This window comes from Myxocyprinus asiaticus, chromosome 1 (assembly GCF_019703515.2).
Source record: "Myxocyprinus asiaticus isolate MX2 ecotype Aquarium Trade chromosome 1, UBuf_Myxa_2, whole genome shotgun sequence".
Classification (NCBI taxonomy): domain Eukaryota; kingdom Metazoa; phylum Chordata; class Actinopteri; order Cypriniformes; family Catostomidae; genus Myxocyprinus; species Myxocyprinus asiaticus.
The window spans coordinates 10,761,876-10,774,002 of NC_059344.1; positions in this window are offsets into that span (position 1 = coordinate 10,761,876).

A 12,127-nucleotide genomic window follows, 5' to 3' on the forward strand; every position below is an offset into this window, starting at 1 on the left:
AGTACAACAGCTAATTATGACTTTAAAAACTAAAGCTTTTAAAACGTTTTTTTTTGCGCTATTACTAACACAGTGCTATAGTATGGTATCGAAACACTTTTACTCGAAAAACTATACATTTACTATTTGAAAAAGGATTCATTTTAATGCTTTTGTGTATACAGACATATTCATAAAGTCCCAGAGGTAGAGTCCAAGTCAAGTCTCATGTCTTTGAGGTGAAGTCTAAGTCAAGTCTCTAGTCTTTGGTCACAAGTCCGAAACAAGTCTTTGTTATTTTTCAGCAATAGTTCTGTATCTACAGCTGGTTATTTTAATAAACCCTGTATAAGTCTAATTTAATTTTGAAATATTAAAACTGATTACTTCTAGGAATCAACTGTTCATAAATTGCTTTGTTCACTAATAAAGTAAGGTTTTACTTAAAAAAAAAGTGATTAAAGTTAAAAAAAATCACATTTGCATAGTCTTTCATAGCTACCTTTGCTCTGGTGAATTCAGTAAACCTGCAGATAGTGAACAACTACTTTTAACGTTTAACATTTAAAACAAGACTTAAACCATCATTGGAATAAAATCTATGAAAGCCCCATATGCACAACAACTGCATATACTTCATAAGTAGGGATGGGAAGATATGGTTATCTCATGATGTGCTTCTATATACAATATGAGGTTCACGATTCGATATAATCTCGATTCGATATAATAACACTTAAATGACAAAGTATGACTTAATAGCAAAATGCACATTATAATTGCTCATCTAAATAAAGTTCTTTAATACACAATATAAAGTAAATGCTCAAAGTTTAAATAATAAGAGTTTTTCATATACCTTTCTCTATAAGAAAAGATCACAAACATATACGCCTTAAAAATAGTGGCTTATCAGGTGCAGAACAAGCAATAGAACTGAACAGAACCTTAAAAAAAAAAAAAAAAAAAAATGTCCTAAAAAACGTACATGAATGTGTATAATTAATTTTTTGATAATATTTTTGTCATCATTATTGTAATCACATTTATTTATTTATTTTTAAATATAAACATAAATAAGGTGATATGAGATGCCACTGGTTGAAATAATGTGTGCAATTTACAAGTAATAACATTGAGTTTACATTCATTTGTGTAACAAGAGCTAAAATTATAGTTTAAAGGAATATTCAGAGGTCAAAAGGAGTTAAGATCAATCGACAGCATTTGTGGCATAATGTTGATCAATACAAAAATTTATTTTGACTCGTCCCTTCTTTTTCGTTAAAAAAAGCAAAAAAATTAGGTTATAGTGAGGCACTAACAATGGAAGTGAAAGTTGTCAATTTTTGAGGGTTTAAAGGCAGAAATTTTAAGCTTATATTTTTATAAAAGCACTTACATTCTGTGAAAACTCGTGTTTTATTTGAGCTGTAAAGTTTTTTTTTAAATGTAATTTTTACAGTGATTTTAGGGTTTGTTGACATTACATTGACATGGCAACAAAGTTGTAAAATTGCCTATAATTTTACACAGAAAAAATAAGTAAGCAATTTTATCACACATAAATTATGTTAACACATATTGTTTACGTCTTGTTACTATACTTTTGAAAAAGTTAATATTTTAACATTCAGAAATTGGCCACATTCACTTCCATTGTAAGTGCCTCACCGTCACCTAATTGTTTATTTTTTTTATTTTTTTTAAAGAAAAGGAGGGAGGAGTCAAAATACATTTTTATGGTAATCAATATTATGCAACAAATGCTGACGATTGACCTTAACTTGCATTGAATCCGGAATATTCCTTTAACGTGCATCTCACAGACTCACACAGGTGTTCCTGTTTATTAACGAGAGAGAAGCCTCTCCTTTTTTTTTTTCTTTTTTTTTTTTTTATCACATATGTTATTAAAAGACACATTATTTAATGAAGGAGTTTGCATGTTCTCACCATGTTCACATGAGTGTTCACATGGGGTGCTCTGGTTTCCACTACAGTCCAAAACGACATGCAGCTTAAGGTAATTGGAGACCCTAAATTGTGAGTGAGAGTGTGAATGTGTATGTCTGTGTGTTGCCCTTTGATGGACTGGCCACCTGTCCAGGGTGTTTCCCTGCCTTCAGCCTGAGACAGCTGGTATAGGCTCCAGCACTACCTGTGACCCTACATTGGACAAGCAGCTATAGAAGATGGATGGATGGATGGATGGTTTATTCAATTAAAGTGGAGTGTGTTGTTGTAATCTCTGATGGAAACACATGGAAGAAATGGTCCATTTTAATTTCAAGCACTTTTCCAGGTTTTCCAGTTCTTACATTTCTAAAAGCTAAATTCAAGCACTTTAAGCACTTCAAGGACCTTGTGTGAACCCTGTAAACAGTGTAGAAAAAGTGCAGGAGAAAAATCAAGCGACAGAGATTATGATGTTTGACGGGTCATTATGTTTATGAACTCAGAGACAAAAAAACATTTGTTTTCATAGCACAAAATCCTTTTTAAATGTCTAATGAAGTTGTGCTAGTGTCTTTAATGCTCATCCCACAAGATTTACACACAGCATTCTGGTTATGGCTATTATATTGAAGGTTTTGAATCCAAAAGTTATGATAAAGGGCATGTAGGTGATGCCATCATGTCAAAGTGAAAGATTTCAATTAATGAACTAATCGTTCTATTGTGTCGGTTCTTTTGAATCAGCCATACCAACAAAGAGAAAGAACCGATTTGCATGAATGAGTCAGACTAGCTCTTACAGGGAGAGTGAGTTGCACCTTTTCACTCTATCCAGGACATTTTTCCTGTTCAAGGGATATGTTAAAAATGTATTTAAACATCCTAATGTCTTGTGTTTTCACAAGTCTCTGAAGTCAATTGTTACAAGTCTGAGTCAAGTCGAGAGTCATGTTTTTGCGACTTAAGTGCAATTTGAGTCCGAGTCGCAGACTCGAGTTTCCATTTCTGCTTGTATTACAGACTCACCTGCATTGAGTGTTGGACTTTGGACTCTGAAGTATGCAATTCGAGACCAGTCATGCACGCAAGCTGACAGGTATGAGAGTGTCAAAGAAGTGTCACGAGATTACGTGGCTGCTTCAGTAAATGTACTTTTCATTTCTCATTTCACGAGTTTGCCTGCCCATATAATCTTTGAGTGATGTAGGTAAAACGTATGTGGCTTGCTGTCCGCAAAGGAGGGGCTCGAGGATGAGGCTCGACTCGAGCACTAATTTACTAATTTAACCTACTAATTTACTAATTGGAGATGGGGAGGTTGAGGAATGCCAAAAGGACCATCGCCAGGGTGAGGTAAGCAGCAGCTTATATATTCTAGAGCTAATTAGTTGATTAGATGGGCAGGTTCCTCCCGAACCTTCGTTTATTAATACGAGAGCGAGGGCAGTAATAGGAACCGTGCCCTGGTTGTAAATTAATAAAACCGGCTACAGCAGAAGCTGTGGTTGGATTGAGACTTGGCTTTGTCCAAAACATTGTCCAAAGTCTGAGCTAGCTGAAATCCTGAGGGAATAAGCCCATGGTATGATGAGCAGCAAACAGATGGGAGAGTCCACTCTGCGATTCGCATGGGAGAGCTCATAGTGGAAATAACGTCTCGGTTACTGTCATAACCTCTGTTCCCTGATGGAGGGAATGAGACATTGTGTCGATATAGTGACACTAGGGGTCAGTCTTGAGAGCCCCAATCATCTCAGATCTTTGAGAAAAGGCCAATGAGAATTGGCGAGTGGAATTTGCATGCCACTCCCCTGGACATACGGGTATAAAAGGGAGCTGGAATGCAGGATTCATTCAGGTTTTGTGCTGAGGAGCTGAGACACGGTCCCGGCCATTTCAGCGGCTAGTACAGCATTGTGGCAAGAGGGGACACAATGTTTCGTTTCCTCCATCAGGGAACGGAGGTTACGACAGTATCCAAGATGTTCCCCTTCTGTCACTCACTCGATGTTGTGTCGATGTAGTGACACTAGGGGTCCCTATGGAAAAACGCCACAACAGCTGAACCGTGTTACGTGAACTGCCGTAGCAGGTGCATCAGACTGCACGTAACCTCGCCCAACGCCCCAAAAGATGTCATGTAGTTCCCCACATCCCTGAGGGGGGAAGCGACGTAACTAGCATGGGAGCAGGCCGCACCAGCCGCAGCCTTTTCTCTCCATGTTTTCTCTCCACAGAGTATTAGATTCAGCTGGGGCCATCTAACGATATCATATGCATCGGGGAAGGTGTTCTTTTCCTTTCCTATTCTTTCAGGAGGAAAAGACCCCATGGAGACCACATCCTGCCCAAAAGGGGAGGTCAACATGTGGCAATACGACACATGGGCTCAGCAGCCACAAATGGAAGAGGCGCGGTGGTAGGTCCCACCACGAAAAAAAGGGGGGGGGGGGGGGACTCTACAAACACAGTGACCGGGGACAGAGAGAGCTCTGCCCAAGGGAGACACGGGTCCACCGACAGGGAGACCATATCGCAGAATATACATCACAGGGGCTACCGGAGTAATCGGCACCTGTGGAGCACCTATCTCAGTACAGGGCATATTAGACCTCATAGTGGGGCTGGCTGCGAACTCCTACGCCAAGTTTGCGAACCATAGGGCTAGGGAGGAAGGACATTCAAAGCCCACGACTTCGTGAACTCGAATGGGGGTAAGAGCACACGTTTTCACCTCAGGGGAGGGGAAAGGCAATATACGCAAGCGATACACCTGGCCAGCTGTTCCGTATTACCGAACTCTACCTGTTCGTACCTGAAAGAACACGAGAAGAAACCATCTCAACCCGGAGATTGTAAAATCTCGTGAATGTATTTGGTGTTGCCCAGCTCGCTGCTTTGCAGATGTCTGCTAGAGAGATGCCATTGGCCAGTGCCCACGAGAATGTCACACTCCTTGTAGAGTGTGCACAAACCTGCAAGGGGGTGGGCATGGCCTGGGTCTGGTAGGCCAATGCAATGGCGTCCACGATCCTGTGGGCAAGCCTCTGTTTGGAGATGGTGTTCCCTTCCCGCTGTCCACCAAAGCAGACAAAAAGCGTCTAAAGCTCTGCGTGCTCACACTGCGATTCGGAAGGGAGAGCCCACGCCATGCAAAAAGCTTTCACCGCATGCGAACGGGAGAGCCCATACTTCAATTCGAACATGATAACCTGCATTGCATTTGAACGGGAGAGCTCAAACTGCATTCAAATTATGGGGTGCTGCAGAGGGAAGAGCCCTAATGTACTGAGGTTTGCGACAGCTGCATATTCAAAAGTCATGCCGCTGGATTTTTATTAGAGTTAAGAGCCAATTGTGCTAGATTAAAAAATGTTTGACACACAAGGATTTATTGATTCGACAAGAGAATCAATTAGTTGCTAGGGTGAACCATTTGACTGTAGCTGTTACCTGCATATACAAAAATGACTTAACTACGATGCCGGTTTTATGGAAATCCAACCAGGTGACCCAAAGCAGCCTGGTTGTTGTCAGTTGTCAGGATCATTTAGATATTTAATTTGAGTTCTTCTTAAGGCAAGAAATAAATTGAATTCAGGTAGGTAAATTGAAAATAGCCAAAATGGCCTTTGTTCGCATGAGCTTATGTTGATATCTGAATGAGAGGCCCCGAGGTGGGGGTCCACACTGCATTCCAATGGGAGAGTGTTTATATATGTGTGACTGCATTTGTCCCCTATCATGGTTATTTCTGGAAGGCTGCACAGCGGTTCCCATACAAGACTCTGCCTGTCAACAGTTCTCTGATCTGACGAAAAGCTTGTTCATTGAATATCCATTTAGGGAAAGCTGTTGCACATTCATAGTCCAAGTTCCTATTTGGAATATAAAGCTGGTAAAAAGTTTCCTGAACAAAAGTGATAGGATGAAGATGAAGGATAAAATTATGCTTTAATGAGAAATGGGTTTGTATTCTTGTATTCTTGTTTATGCCAGTGGTGGGCCATGCATTTTAAGTCTAGGCCTTCAGTGTGATTCATGCCATTAAGAAAAAACAGTTTCACAATGAATAAGACACCCTATGCCTTTGGGCATCATACATTATGTCGCAGCTAACTAGTAATACCAATTTACATTTTAAAAACACATCCACGTACGAAAGCCAGAACTTAAAATGACATTTAATGCTCAAGCAAGCCTAATTTTAACTGCAGCATGACTGTTTTGTGAAATGAATGTCTCCCGAACAGAAATTCAAAAATCATAATTTTGAATTACCAAGGAGGTCTATAATACCTGGAAAATTCTATCTAATAATATTTCACTAGCAAGGACCATGCCACAACCATGAAGATAAAGGATTTTATTGAAATGGTTGGGTTTGGATGAAATAGGGAGGGAAAGGATGTTGAGGTCTTCGATCTGGCTGATCGGGGAGTCTTGGCCAGGGAGACTCAGAGTGGGGGCTTTGTCTCAATAGGTAGCAAGCCAGGTGACTTGAAGACCCCAAGGTTTTGAATGAGCAGATACGGGCTTGAGCTTGACGGAGATCATTGAGATTATTGCGGATGTATGAACGATATGCTTCAGATGACCAGCGACCTAGGACTCTGATTGTTTTGTCTGAGATACCTGTGCTGGCGGCCGTGGTGGCTGCTCCGATAAGGAAGGAATGGATGCAGTAGTGTTCGGGAGATATGCCGGAGATGCTGAGAATATTTTGAAAGTGTTTGTTTAACCAGAATCTTGTAGCCATTTTTTTGTTCTCTGTGAGAAAAAATGGTTCTTGAGGTGATGAATGGTTGGCATGTCTGGAAAGGATGTATTCCGAAAGTGGCTCATATGGACTGAGTTGAGGCGAAAAATGTAGATGGGAAATGACTCTCTAAGTTGATCGGTTTTACTTCTCTTCAGTGTGTATATGAGAGAATCTGAAGTATGAGCTGTGATGTCTGAGAGGCTGGGATGAATGGCGGATTTTGAAGGCGGAAGTAGATGGGGCGAATTCTGAGCACCTTAGGAAGCCGAAGAATGCGAGAAGGACCATAGACTCCAGTGTTTTGTCGACCGAAGGACTCAAGTAGCCTGAGCGTAATGTGAGGATGCATTAGCTAAGAAGGTCAGAAGTTAATGGCAAGAGTTTAGTGATGGGGACTGGTTTGTGTTTCCGTAGACCTTTAATGAGCATTGACATGTGAGAATGAGAAATGGAATGGCACTGGTTGCCGGTAGCAAGTTTGTAGATAAAGTTGATTCCGGATAGTTGATCTGAATGGAGAACGCACAGATTTTTTGAATGGAATGGGCATGAGTGACGAAGTTGCAAATGGACCAAACGTCTGTTAGGGGAAAAGGGAAGAAAGTGTGGTATGCCTTGAAACAGTTCCAACCAGTCAGGTAAGTGGAGAGGGTACTCTGGGTGAGGCCATTGAGGATAGCTTCTCGTGAAGTATTTGAAAGATCTTCCAACTGTGGATTTAGTTGGAGATGGAGGCTGAAAACGGTGGAACTGACGTGGATGTCTGATTCTGGAGCCAAGGTTCTGAACTTCTGGAAGGAAAAACGAGACAAAGAGTCAGCTATGGTATTGTGGTAGCCGGGAATGTGAGCTGCTTGAATGAGAAACTGGTGTTGGGCAGATATTAGTGATAGTCTACGAATGAATGGCATGATGGCTGGGGAACGAGATCAGCCTTTATTTATGATTTCAACTACTGCTGAGTTATCTGAGTGAATGAGTATGGAGTGTCTGGACCATTCGTGCCCCCAAAGGATAGCTGCTATGATGACGGGATACATTTCGTAGAGTGCAGATGAGGGAACGTCTGATTGTTGGACGAAGCAGCTAAACTCGGGCGGCCATTCGGAAGCGAACCAACGGCCACTGTAGTATCCCCCGAAGCTGGTGGAAGGCGCTGCATCTGTGTACAGCTGAATGTCTTCGGGTTGTGTGATGTAGTCATTATAAAAGAAGGATATGCCGTTCCATGAAGACAGGAATTGTTGCCAGAGGTGCATTTCCATTTTACAAGCTTCGTCCAGAGTGACTTTGTCATGGAGGGAGGGGATTGTTGCTGCTTTTGTTAGGAGGTTGGAAAGGAAAGATTTTCCTTGGGGAATTATTCTGATGGCATAGTTAAGGTGACCAAGGAGGGCTAACAGCTGTTGCTTTGTGCACCTGACTGCTAGAAGATAATTTGATAAGAGCAGTGATATGCGATGTATTTTTGTGGGAGGCAGAGATGCTTGGAAGGAGACGGAGTCTAAGGTGATACCTAGAAACTCGATAGAAGTGCATGGCCCTAAGGTTTTCTCTTTTGAAAGGGGAACACCTAGTTTGGAAAAGACTTTGATGAGGGTGGAAAGCCCTGAGTGAGGCGGCGCAGATGGAGGTGTGATGATGTGGAAGTCATTGAGAAGGTGGAGGATGTAGGGAAGCTTGTAGTTATTGATGAGAATCCAGCATAAGGCCTCCGAGAGGATCTTGGGGCTGCTTCTACAGCCAAAGGTGAGGCACACTGCGAAATAATAAGCTCCTTTCCAGAATATTCCAAAGAAATGCCAGAATTCTGGGCAAATGGGCATGACTTTGAAAGCATTGGTGATGTCTGCTTTGGAAAGCAATGCTCCGTGGCCTGCCTTGCAGATAAGAGTGATGGCATGGTCGGTGGTTGCGTATTGCATAGAGAAGTCGGAGGCTGGAATGATGCTATTGATGCTAGGAACGTTAGTGCCATGGGGGAAGAGAGGTTGATGATTAATCTCTTTTTTCCGGAGTATTTCCTAGTGGCAATGCCAATGGGGCTAATGCGGAATGGAGAAAACGGAGGCTCTTTAAATGGGCCTATCATGAAGCCTTGCTGGACTTCTTTGGCTATTAGTGTGTCAATGGTGTCTGGCTCAGAGAGAGTTTTTTCGTGAGGAAGAGGGTTGAGAGTGAAAGGGGGTGATGACAGTGCACGCTGAGGCTGGATGTGACGGGGCTCCACATAGCTCACAGGAGAGTGAAGTACAGGCTGCTAAAATGCAGCAGTAGAGTTCAGCATCGAGGGTGCCCCAGTATGTTCCTTGGTTGAACTGCTGTAACCGACCTGCTGCTTGAGTGGCGAAAAGAACGAGGTAGTTGTAGAAGCCTGTCCCTCCGAAACATACAGCTATGTCTAGAATTACTGATTAGTAATCATCTAGCTCGGTTCTTCGATCTGGATAGACAGAGCAAATAATGTCATGGTAAATCTAGAAGGTTAAAGTGAATTCGGTAGGGGTGAGGTCTTTAGAGTGGGAGTTTATTGTGTGGCTGAGCTGCATTAGGCCTTGGCTGGTTTGCAGCTCTCTGGGCTGGCTGATATTTAAGAGGGATGGCTGAAGAAGTTGGGCTAGGTCTGTGTAGTTACCTGATAGGATTTGAAGATGTAAGGATGAAGAAACGGGGGAGGGCCGATGAATTGATGAAGCTGGGCGAGGAGGTGGTGCTGCTGTAGCCAGGGTATATGGGCTACTGTTTATTGGCAGGATGTGAGGGTATTGGGAAGGGGAGGGGTTAGGATAGGTGAGGGAGGGGAAAAGGGATAGATTAGTTGGAAAGAAAGAAGAAATAGGATGAGGTTGAAAAGATACGTTGAGAGGTAGAATTCCTGGGTTTACTGCAAAGGGAACTTGATTTGGGTTGGTTGATAGAGAGGAACAGGGAATGACAGGAGTCGTGCTGCTATTAATGGCTGAAGGAAGGGTGGAGGAATGGATGGTGGGATGAAAGGATGTAAGTGCGTGAGGATTTGGAGCTGTTTGTGAGCATAGGGATGAAAAGAAGGATGTAATGATCTGGGATAGATCTGAGGTGGAAGGAGCAGATAATGCTGGAATTTGCACTTGGACTCCACTAGGTGGCGCGGATGCTGCTGGCTGAGGCCGTTGTGGAGGATGTGTGGTGACGTCACGAATGACGGTGGGAGGATTGCGTGAGAATGCCGGAAGTGTTGATGGGTTGGAGATTATAGCTGCTGACGTATTGTTGGATGCTGTGTAAAGTTGAAATAATCTTGATTTATTATCGGAGCGGCTGAAGTGGATGACTTTATCCTTAAGAGCTCGCTGAAGGTGAGCCACAGTCCACTCCTTGATGCTGGTCTCTGGTCTGGGAGACGTGCCGTGAATGCGAATGTGCTGAGGAGGACTGCTGGTGGATGGATTTGAGCGACGCTGTTGACGAGGAGACCGATCGCGTCGGCTTCCGTGCATATGGCGATCTCGGATGGTAGTTTTCGTGAGCGGAGAAGAGCGGTCCTGTGATCGAGTCGGGGTTGGAGAAATCTCCGACAGTGAGCTTGGATGAGAATGCCCACGGGGTTGGGGAATAAGAACGGAGGAACGCAGCCGGTGTGGAATTTGGCTGTGTGAGGACTGTTGAGTTGATTTCCTGGGTGAAGGAGAATTTATTCAAAATAAATCATCATCTGAGTCAGAAGGGTTGATCTGAAACTCAGGATCCATGGTAAGTGAGTCCGTCGAGAAACTGAGACAAACGGAGCTGAGGAGGTTAGTCCAGTATAAGTGCGTTGACGGGAAGTAGCTGATTGGTTGAGGCGTGGCCTGCGACTTTAGTTAACTTGTTAACTTCATTTGTGATTTAAATGTTGTTTGCAATTAATTTAGTTTTGTCAGGGTACATGGTTATGCTGTATTCCATTCAAGTTTGATGAGGGATATTCCTACTTGATATCTCCGACCATAAATGCATTCCATTCCCTGATATTCGGAAGATGAAATTTAAGGAAACAAAACTGCAATGCTCCCGTTAGCTTAGCAGGGGTTTGACTCTCATCAGAGATGTCTCCTAGCAACCCAACTGATAAACAATGCTGCAGTGCTAGCATTTGTGCTTCAGGTGTACAATTATCAAAAGAGATTATAATGTTTTATACACCTGTTTCTGCAGGCATTTGTTAAACAAGCTTTAATATCATGTAATGTGGAAACAAACTCATTTATCAATATTACTAAATAAAGTGAATGTTTATCACTTACATTGTATATCTCCCTGAGCGTCGACATGTTTGTGTGACAACATGCCCCTGCACCTCGGCGAGTTGAGAATTTCTGCACGAGACTACAAGTTGTAATTCTGACTTCAAGATGCACTTTCCTAGTAGGAAGATGTCAAATCAGACTTTCCAAGTTGAATGGAACACAGCACTAGTTTTCAAAACTTGATCTGACACTGAATGCTCAAGCAGCCTGATGTTGCTATAACAATGCAAAAAGCACTTACCAATTTGCTTGAAGTGAAAATCAGTCCTCCTTTCCTGTTTAATAAATTAAGCAATCACACGGTCATGCAGAACATCTCGTGTTTTTAAATCCATAAGGATCTCTTTCTATCTCATCTCTTTCTCAATGGCAATACCAGCAGTGATGACAGCCGACTCATCAGCAAGATCTCGCGCTCTTTACTTTCAAATTACATCACTTAAAGCGTGATTGCGTCACTCAAGGCCAGCTAGAAGGCCTCAACCCAGATATATCCTAAAGATCACACCCACCAAGAACAAATAAATCAATCTGATTGGCTGATGAATCTGACAATCTGACTTAAGTTGCCCATTCATTTGCCCTGTTGAGCGATTCTGAAGAAATTCTGAAGGCCTGACGGGGTGGAGCTCAAACTCATGCGCTGCTTCAGGCATGCGATTTGTGAAACAGTTGTCACACTTTGCTTGTAAGCATCAAGGAATACATTTTGACTGGATAAACTTTTATAAAAATTATCTCTATTTGTTTGTAGATTAATTAAGAGTGGAAAGTGATTAAAAATACATAGGCAAAAAAGTGATTGAGAATGAAAGGATGACATTTTTTTATTTATTTGGCATGTTAGGCCAGCAGAGAAGGCTTTGCTGGCCCTGAGAATTTGCCACCTGTTTATGCTAAAGTGAGAGAAGAAAAGAGGTGACTGTGCCATTAGCCACATGTGAAGGTAATGGTGGGGACATTCACAGAGATATTTGTACAGAAAACTGTATGTCCTTGGACATCTGCAAATGGAGTGGTAAATGGAGGCTTAAGAATGCCTACAGGAAAGTGGGGAGAATATCTGTACATACACTTTATAGAGCAGTAGAATGACCTGATGGGAGAAATTATTACAGAGCAAGGAAAGGCATACATGTACAATGTGCAAACACATATG